The sequence below is a fragment of the Sturnira hondurensis genome, unplaced genomic scaffold (assembly GCF_014824575.4).
Source record: "Sturnira hondurensis isolate 20B ecotype Veracruz unplaced genomic scaffold, ASM1482457v3 Scaffold0018337, whole genome shotgun sequence".
In the NCBI taxonomy this organism is placed as follows: Eukaryota; Metazoa; Chordata; class Mammalia; order Chiroptera; family Phyllostomidae; genus Sturnira; species Sturnira hondurensis.
This window is the reverse complement of record NW_028090968.1, coordinates 3,841,089-3,849,263: the sequence shown is the minus strand read 5'-3', so window position 1 is coordinate 3,849,263 and position 8,175 is coordinate 3,841,089. Positions and strand designations below refer to the sequence as shown.

The 8,175-nt window shown below is 42.7% G+C and overlaps 1 pseudogene; it reads right to left on the bottom strand.

Annotated features, from left to right (window-relative positions):
• Positions 1–865: 865 nt before the first annotated feature.
• Positions 866–7,875, bottom strand: LOC119002946 (60S ribosomal protein L17-like; annotated as a pseudogene).
• Positions 7,876–8,175: the final 300 nt, after the last annotated feature.

Genomic DNA, 8,175 nt, shown 5'->3' with positions numbered 1-8,175 from the left:
CATGCTTACTGGAAGGAGGCCACAAATTCTGCTTCTGTAGAATCGAACTAGAAGAAGCAAAGATGATTAGTTATGAGAATTTCATGTCTATACATGGAAACAAACAACCGTGTCCATGAGCATTTATTGAGCACAGTTAAGAACTAAGTCTCTTCATACATTGTCTCACCTAATCCTCACAACACATCTTCAAACTAAGTATTAGTATTAGTATTAGTATTAGTATTAGTATTAGTAAGCAAATATTAAGTATATCCGCAGTGTTTCAAAGGAAAAGAAAGGGCCAAGTTTTCAGAGCTAAAAAGTGGTGAGGATGAAATTCCAAGACCTGACCCTTCCCATCGCACTGTGCTATCCCTCTCCACCACAGCTGCTTTGGAGTGTAACTGAAAACCACAAGGAGTTTTTCCAAGGCACAGGTGGCAAACACAAAGGCCCGAGGGCTGAATTCGGTCCTCCATCTTGTTCTATCCCGCTTGGCACTGTGTTTCTATCTAGTGCAGTGCCAAGCTCTTGCTTAACTGTTAAGGAGTAGTTACTTTTATACAGTCTTAAAATTACATTCAGCCCTTTGAAGGCAACCACAAGACTGATGTGGCCCCCCAGTGAAAAGGAGTTTGACACCCCTGCTCTAAGGGGTCTCAGAAGGAGGGTCCTGTGTTATGTAATGAGCATGGTTGTCAATAACAGCCTTAGAGCAAACCCAGAAACAAGTTTAAGGGGTATTTCTCACTTGATCCCTAAACCATATCAAGGTAAAGTTTGGCACGAAGACATCCTATAGGGTGAGATCCAAGACATGAGAGGTTGTTGTCGTATTATTTCTTAAACATGATGATGTACAACTATTCTAACAGAGAAACGTCTAGCCCACAGAGCTGCCACTGAAGCCCCCGAAATCCAAGTCCTCAAGTTTCGTCATCATCTGACTAATGAACTCGCAAGAGGTCGGCTCTGCTTCACTTAACACCTGCAGAGAGGTAATGAGCTGCAGCTTGGACTGAAGTAATTACCCAGGTTAGAGGCAGGGGGAGGCTGAACTAGGCCCATTTCCACCAGACACAGAGCTGCCAAGAACAAAAGTGATGCCGGCATTTGCAAGGAACCAGCAAAAGAGAAGTAGAGGTGGTGAGATGTGTTTGGGAGGCTGTGAATTTCAATTAAGCACAGTCTTAATTAGGATGAAACAGCTAAAAAAAAATCTTCATGTACTACCATAAATGCCAACACAATCTTGGCATGATCCTAGACCCCAGTCCTTTTCAATCATTTATTTTTGCAGTAGGCCAGGCTTTGGGGATACGGAGTGGGTGCTGCCCTCATGGAAGTCTCCTCTGGGGAATCTGGACTCTGTGCCTCCACTAGGCAGCTGAGGGAAAAGATCTAAGGAAGGGACATGGAAATAGGCTATGTCTCAGTGGATGGAAATTAAGGTGGTCAGCTTTCTTGAGTGACCTACACTTGACATCCATAGACCTACCCACCCCAGATTCTGGTGGATGAGGGACTGGCTTCTACATCGTATCTGTGGGTCACTAAGTCTGGAATTGGAATCTAGTTCCATCCAGCTGTAAAACCCATTTCTCTCCACAGCACCTCACTGATCCTTCAGTAGACAATCAAAAGGTCTAAGTCACTAAAATGGCAGGAACATTGAAAATGCCTCTCTTGGAGTTATTCCTAACCTCCTTTTTTTGGACAAGTCTCAAATAAAATAAAACCCCTGACCTTTGTTATACAAAATGCGGTGTTAGTATACCAATGGTTATTTTTACAGCAGCCTTGCCTAGTCAAATCCCCTTTGAAGAGCAGAGATTGAGCCAGTCAAAATGCATCAGAGAATCCCAAAGCAATGTCGCCAATATTACTCAAAGGCAACTATAGCTTCTGAAGTTTGCATGGGAGCAAATTGTCTTGCCCTTTGCACCCAACTAAAGAAAGAGACAAGGAGAAACACAGAGAAGCAGGCAGGAGAAGGGCAATTGACAGCCCCATTGTGTAGGATACAGAAAAACAGGAACAGACAGAGCTCAAAAATGGTGTCATTCCTACAATCTAGCTCACTCAGGCCTGGATATTTCTGAAGCCTCCCATCACCATTGAACTTGGTGAAGTTCTCAGAGGTGCCATGGGCTCAAGGATATTAATAAGTCAGAGGTACCTAGGCCTAACGTTGCTTGCTTCCAGATTCAGTAATAGTTAATACAGGATTAGTATGGGGTAAAATATTGAATGTATTTTTCTGTAATGTTCCCTCTTACTCACGAATGTTCTGGTAAATAGTATTTGACATTATCTGAAGGAAAATGGCTGTGAATGGCCAGGCATTAACATAAGTGATTTTACTTTCATTCCTATGGGCATTTCTATTACCCCAACTAATTGCTTTAAAATACTGTTATTTCCACTCATCCTTCATATAGGTACTTAGGCCCATTGATTATGAAAATATAGTAGAATGCTGAATGTAATGGTTGTTTTGTAATCTTTGGGGGCATTAAAGTACAATATTGTGTTTGAGCAGACTGGGACAAAAAGCTTCCTCCTTCGTCCCCTGACTGGGTACAGCAGACCCCTCCAGTGTTCACCTGAGCAGGGAGGTCACCCAAACGCCACCAGTCATTCAAACAACATGCTTCTCTTCCAGTTAATCCCACAACCTCTTGATGACCCTGCACTCACAGCTCAAAAATCTTTCCAGATTTTCTGCCACACCTTCTGCCTCCTAGGCTCCCTGTTTAATGAATGGTGTTTTCTTCCTCAGAAAAGTCTCCTTCACAAAACAATCGAGATACTACCAGCTACTAACCAGAAATAAGGAAGACTGAGAGAGCAGATAATGGTGATCAGACCCACTGCCTCTCCCCAGAAGGGAACCCAGCTCAATGTAGCTTATAGCCACATCTTCACACAAAAGAAACTCTCCAAGTAGCTCTTATTCTAAAGCCACCGTTTTAAGGATGTGTCTCGATAAACGAAGGCAAACAGATGTAACGAAAGTGGGACTGCCACGGAGCTCACACACAGCCTTGTCATTGGGCTTGAACTCATGCTTGCTCCAGAGGGAGGTACTGGGAGAAAAATGCAGATCTGTTGTATCTGTTACCAAAAATAGGGTTTGCATTTCTTTCTGGCATTCTTAGAGCTAGAAAAGATTGTTGATATAATCTTGTCAGTTATCAGTGAATGCAGCCAGTCTTTATGGAATCCCACAGAACAAGGTGGAGTTTGGATTCTGTAGGTTGGGGGAGTTGGAGAGAGGCACACAGTGAGAGGCAGGCAGACCCCAAATCACTAGGGAGCTGATGTTTTTACCTAAGAACTATTAATTTTATCCCAAAAGCTGGGTAGTGATGTTCTCAGATCAATGTTTTGGAAAGTCACAATGGCAAACCTGAGTAAAATGAAACCAGTTAAGAGACAGGGAGACCACAGATTCCAGAGCCTGCTCTAACATCACAGAGATATTAAGGATGAAGAAACAGCTTGTAGGGGGACAGGAGGATGCTGACCAGCTCACTGAAGCCAACCCCTCCAACCTGCATACCTTTGTGGCTCTGTTCTGTGCCTGAAGCTCACCTTCCTTCCTAGCCCTCCTTTGTGACTTCCAGAGGTCTTAACTCACTGGGTGTACTGCTACAGGTGCCAGCCTTTTCCTGAGTAGCCTAAGCCAAGACCTCCTGAGTCATTCTCCTGGCTGGACTCCAAGTTCACCTCTCTAACATTATTCTGTGGCCTGGGCCCTCTCAATACTAATACTACTACACTGACCTCTTTGTTCCTCACAGTGGCATAGAGTTCATGGCCAATAAATATTTGTATAAACACTCTGAGTCCAGCCCTGGCTGGTAAAGCTCAGTGGATTGAGTGCTGGCCTATGAACCAAAGGTTTGCCAGTTCGATTTCCAGTCAGGGCACATGTCTGGGTTGTGGGCTGGATCCCTGGGAGGGGGAGTGTGACAGGCAACCATACACTGATGTTTTTCTCTCTCTCTTTCTCCCTCCCTTCCCTTCTCTCTAAATAAATAAACTCCTTTTGAAAAACATTCCAAGTCCAACTTGCAGCCTTAATTTTATTTCTTCCCTGTCTGATACACACCAAATTATAGGAAATGGGTTTCTGTAATATTAGAACAGTTCTATTAGAAAAAAAGCCCTATTTAGTTGACCTTTGGCATCCCTAATACCTGTGTTCAAATCCTGGCCCCACCTCTGGGTGACTGAATGGCCTTAGGAGCATTACCTAAACTAAGACTCAGGTTTCTCACGGGGAGAATGTAATTTTTTTTACTTTTATTAGTATTTATTTTATGATGAATTTGCTCCCAGGCCATAAGCTGTTTCTTCATTTTCTCCTTGGATATCTGTTCCTTCTGTGCAACTTTCTTCTCTGGTTTAGAAACAATCTGCTCTTTTTCAGCAGGATCCTCTCAATGTGGCAGGGAGAGCTCATGTACAGGTTAATCTTCCCGTGGGCTCTGTAAGTTCTACGCCACATCTTGGGAGCTTTGTTCACCTGGATGTGCTCAATGATCAGAGAATCTACATCTAAACCCTTAAGTTCAGCATTACTCTCTGCATTTTTAAGCACGTGCGGCAATAACTCAGCACTCTTTTTGGGCCACTGACCCTGTGTCCAGGCCCACTGTATGGCCTGAGCTCTCCTACCAACTCCACCATTGTATGGGTGGAATAAGACACATTGCTTCTTTGAAGTGACGTCTTTCAGATACATGGTGGCTTTTCAAATGTGCGTACCCTTGATGTCCTGGGCAGTTTCATGAGTGTTCTTTTTTAAAATATATTTTATTGATCATGCTGTGATAGTTGTCCCATTTTCCCCTCTTCACTCCCCTCCACCCTGCACACCCTCTCCCACCCACATTCCCCCCCTTTAGTTCATGTCCATGTGTCATACTTGTAAGTTCTTTAGCTTCTACATTTTCCATATTATTCTTGCTCTTCCCCTGTCTATTTTCTACCTACCATCTATGCTACTTATTCTCTGTACCTTTCCCCCCTCTCTCCTCCCACTTCCATGTTGATAATCCTCCATGTGATCTCCATTTCTGTGGTTCTGTTCCTATTCTAGTTGCTTGCTTAGTTTATTTTTGTTTTTGGTGTGGTTGTTAATAACTGTGAGTTTGCTGTCATTTTACTATACATGTTTTTTATCTTCTTTTTCTTATATAAGTCCCTTTAACATTTCATATCATAAGGGCTTGGTGATGATGAACTCCATGAACTTGACCTTATCTGAGAAGCACTTTATCTGCCCTTCCATTCTAAATGAAAGCTTTGCTGGCTAGAGCAATCTTGGATGTAGGTCTTTGGATTTCATGACTTGGAATACTTCTTTTCAGCCCCTTCTTGCCTATAAGGTCTCTTTTGAGAAATCAGCTGATAGTTTGATGGGGACTCCTTTGTAGGTAACTGTCTCCTTTTCTCTTGCTGCTTCTAGAATTCTCTCCTTCATTTTAATCTTGGGTAATGTAATTATGATGTGCCTTAGTGTGTTACTCCTTGGGTCCAACTTCTTTTGGACTCTTCGAGCTTCCTGGACTTCCCGGAAGACTATTTCCTTTGCCAGATTGGGGGAGTTCTCTTTTATTATTGGTTCAAATAACTTTTCCACTTGTTGCTCTTCCTCTTCTCCTTCTGGTATCCTTATAATTAAGATGTTGGAATGTTTAAAGTGGTCCTGAAAGTTCCTAAGCCTCTCTTAATTTTTTATGAATTCTTGTTTCTTCATTCTTTTCTGTTTGGTTGTTTCTTTCTTCCTTCTAGTCCACTCCATTGATGTGAGTCCCAGTTTCCTTCCCATCACTATTGGTTTCCTGTGCATTTTCCTTTATTTCACTTAGCGTGGCCTTCACTTTTTCATCTAATTTGCAACCAAATTCAACCAATTCTGTGAGCATCCTGATCACCAGTGCTTTAAACTGTGCATCTGATAGGTTGGCTATCTCTTCGTCGCTTAGTGGTATTTGTTCTGGAGCTTTGATCTGTTCTTTCATTTGGGCCATTTTTTTTTGTCTTGACGCATCTGTTATATAGTGAGGGGCAGAGCCTTAGGTATTCACCAAGGCGAGGCAACTCAGTTGCTGTGTGTGACACTGTTTGTGGGGGAGGGGCCCAAGAGGGAACTGTGATGCTTGCTCTGCTCTCTGTTGGATTTCAGTCCCTTCTGCAGCTTCCCCCAAGCAAACTGGGCCCTTCTGGTGCTGATTTTTGTGTGGGTGGGGTTGTGTACATTCTAGGACCCTGTGGATCTCTCCAACAAACTCTCCTGTAAGGCTGGGAGTCTCTCCTGGCACTTCAACCTCCCACAGGTATTTTTAATCAGTGTTTTGAGACTTTATTTCCCCACTCTGGAGCCCTGGGTTATAGGGTCTGTCTTGCTCCCCAGTTTCATCTGGTTTATCTGCACATGAATATGGGGCCACCTGGTCTGCCAGCCATCTTGTGCCGTGCTCTTCCACAATCTGCTGCCTCTCTGGATTCTCCAATTGCCACCCTGAACCTGGGGTCTGCCAGCTGCCGCCTGTGTACTCAGGGGTTGCCAGCCACTGCTTTTTTTGCTGGGACTGCTCTCCGCTTGGCTGCCAGACTCTGCCCCTCCTACCAGTCTGGATGAATATGTCTATTTTAACTCCTTGGTTGTTGGACTTCCATACAGTTCAATTTCCTGTCAATACTTTTTGTTGTCCTTATTTTGGTTGTGCAAGGAGGCACAGTGTGTCTACCTATGTCTCCATCTTGGCTGGAAGTCTCATGAGTGTTCTTAAAGTAAACATGAAGATTTGAACCTCTTGATTTGCAGGATTTTGTGGGGTTTTCTGTGTTAATTGAATAGTGAACTATCTTCAGAGGTCTCCTCTGGCTGCTTTCAGGAGTTCAGGAAGAGCAAGAATATAAATCTTCACTTTATCCATAGTGTTTCTCAGAGATTCAAAAAATATATCTATATCTACCCTGAGGATAGTGCTTGGTAAACTTGAGTTTCCTTCCTGGCGACAAAGCAAAAGCTGTGATTAGACAGGAAATGACTTCTATTTGGTAGAATTAAACATCTGCAATATTGACCAGAAATCAAAGCATTACTTTTCTTTCTGGAAATAAAATAATATTTTAATTCAGTTCCACTTAAAAAATAAAAGTAGTTTTCTTGCTTCTACAATAAACCTACTAACCACATTTTCACACACAAAAAGCTCAGGTACAGTCCACTGGTTTACAAGACATGACTTTATATATTACATTTACATTCCTGGGAAGTATATGAACTTAAATAATTGTGTATATTTGTGACTTTTGCATCTGGGTTTGAAGTCTGACTCTGCCACTCATGACCTAAAGGCCCTCAGAGAATTTATTCAGCTTCTCTGATCTCATTTCTTCAAATGTAAAGTGTAGATGATCATTGATTGTGTAGGGTTACTATGAGAATGTGGTAAATTTATATCAAAAGCATATAAAGCAAAGTCTGACATGTGGCAAGTTCAATATCAATTTCAGTGATAATTGTTAATATGCTTAGCACAGTGTCTGGAGTGCAGTAAACATGTTCTCACATTAGCCACCATGAATTAACTTTTGCTGAAGTCCATTGGATAAGATCAGAAGCAATGAGAATTGACGGGGCAGGAGGCTCTGTGAGTAGCTGGGGGCCAGGATGCTGATCAATTTATTCAACCCGTATGGCTCAGCCATGCAGGTGCTGATAGGGTACTGTCATGTCAAAAGAAGAAGTCAGAGGATGCTTTTCCTTTAAAACCTGCAAGCCAGAATGTCAGTGTTTAGAAAGGAAGCTTGGGACTTGGATTTCCACGTTTGACTTGATGTGACAGGTTCTAACCTCACGTGCAAGGCCATCCCCTCCCAGTGGCATACTTCCATAGACACATTGGGTGTTTATCCAGAAGGTGTTTATTTAAAAAGAACTTGGAAATATTTAAGGCCTTTAAGTCAGAGCAGAATTTGGAGTGAAGGGTAGAAAAGAACCTTTAAGGGGAAGGACTCACACGAACAAGTATAAAGGACACATGGACAATAACTAAGGTCGGGGGCAGAGATGGGAGGGAGGTGGGGAGCACTGGGGGGGCAGGGCTAGGAATACAAGAAAGAAAACTGTACTTGAACAAGAGTTAAATTAAAAAAAAAGAAAAGAACCTT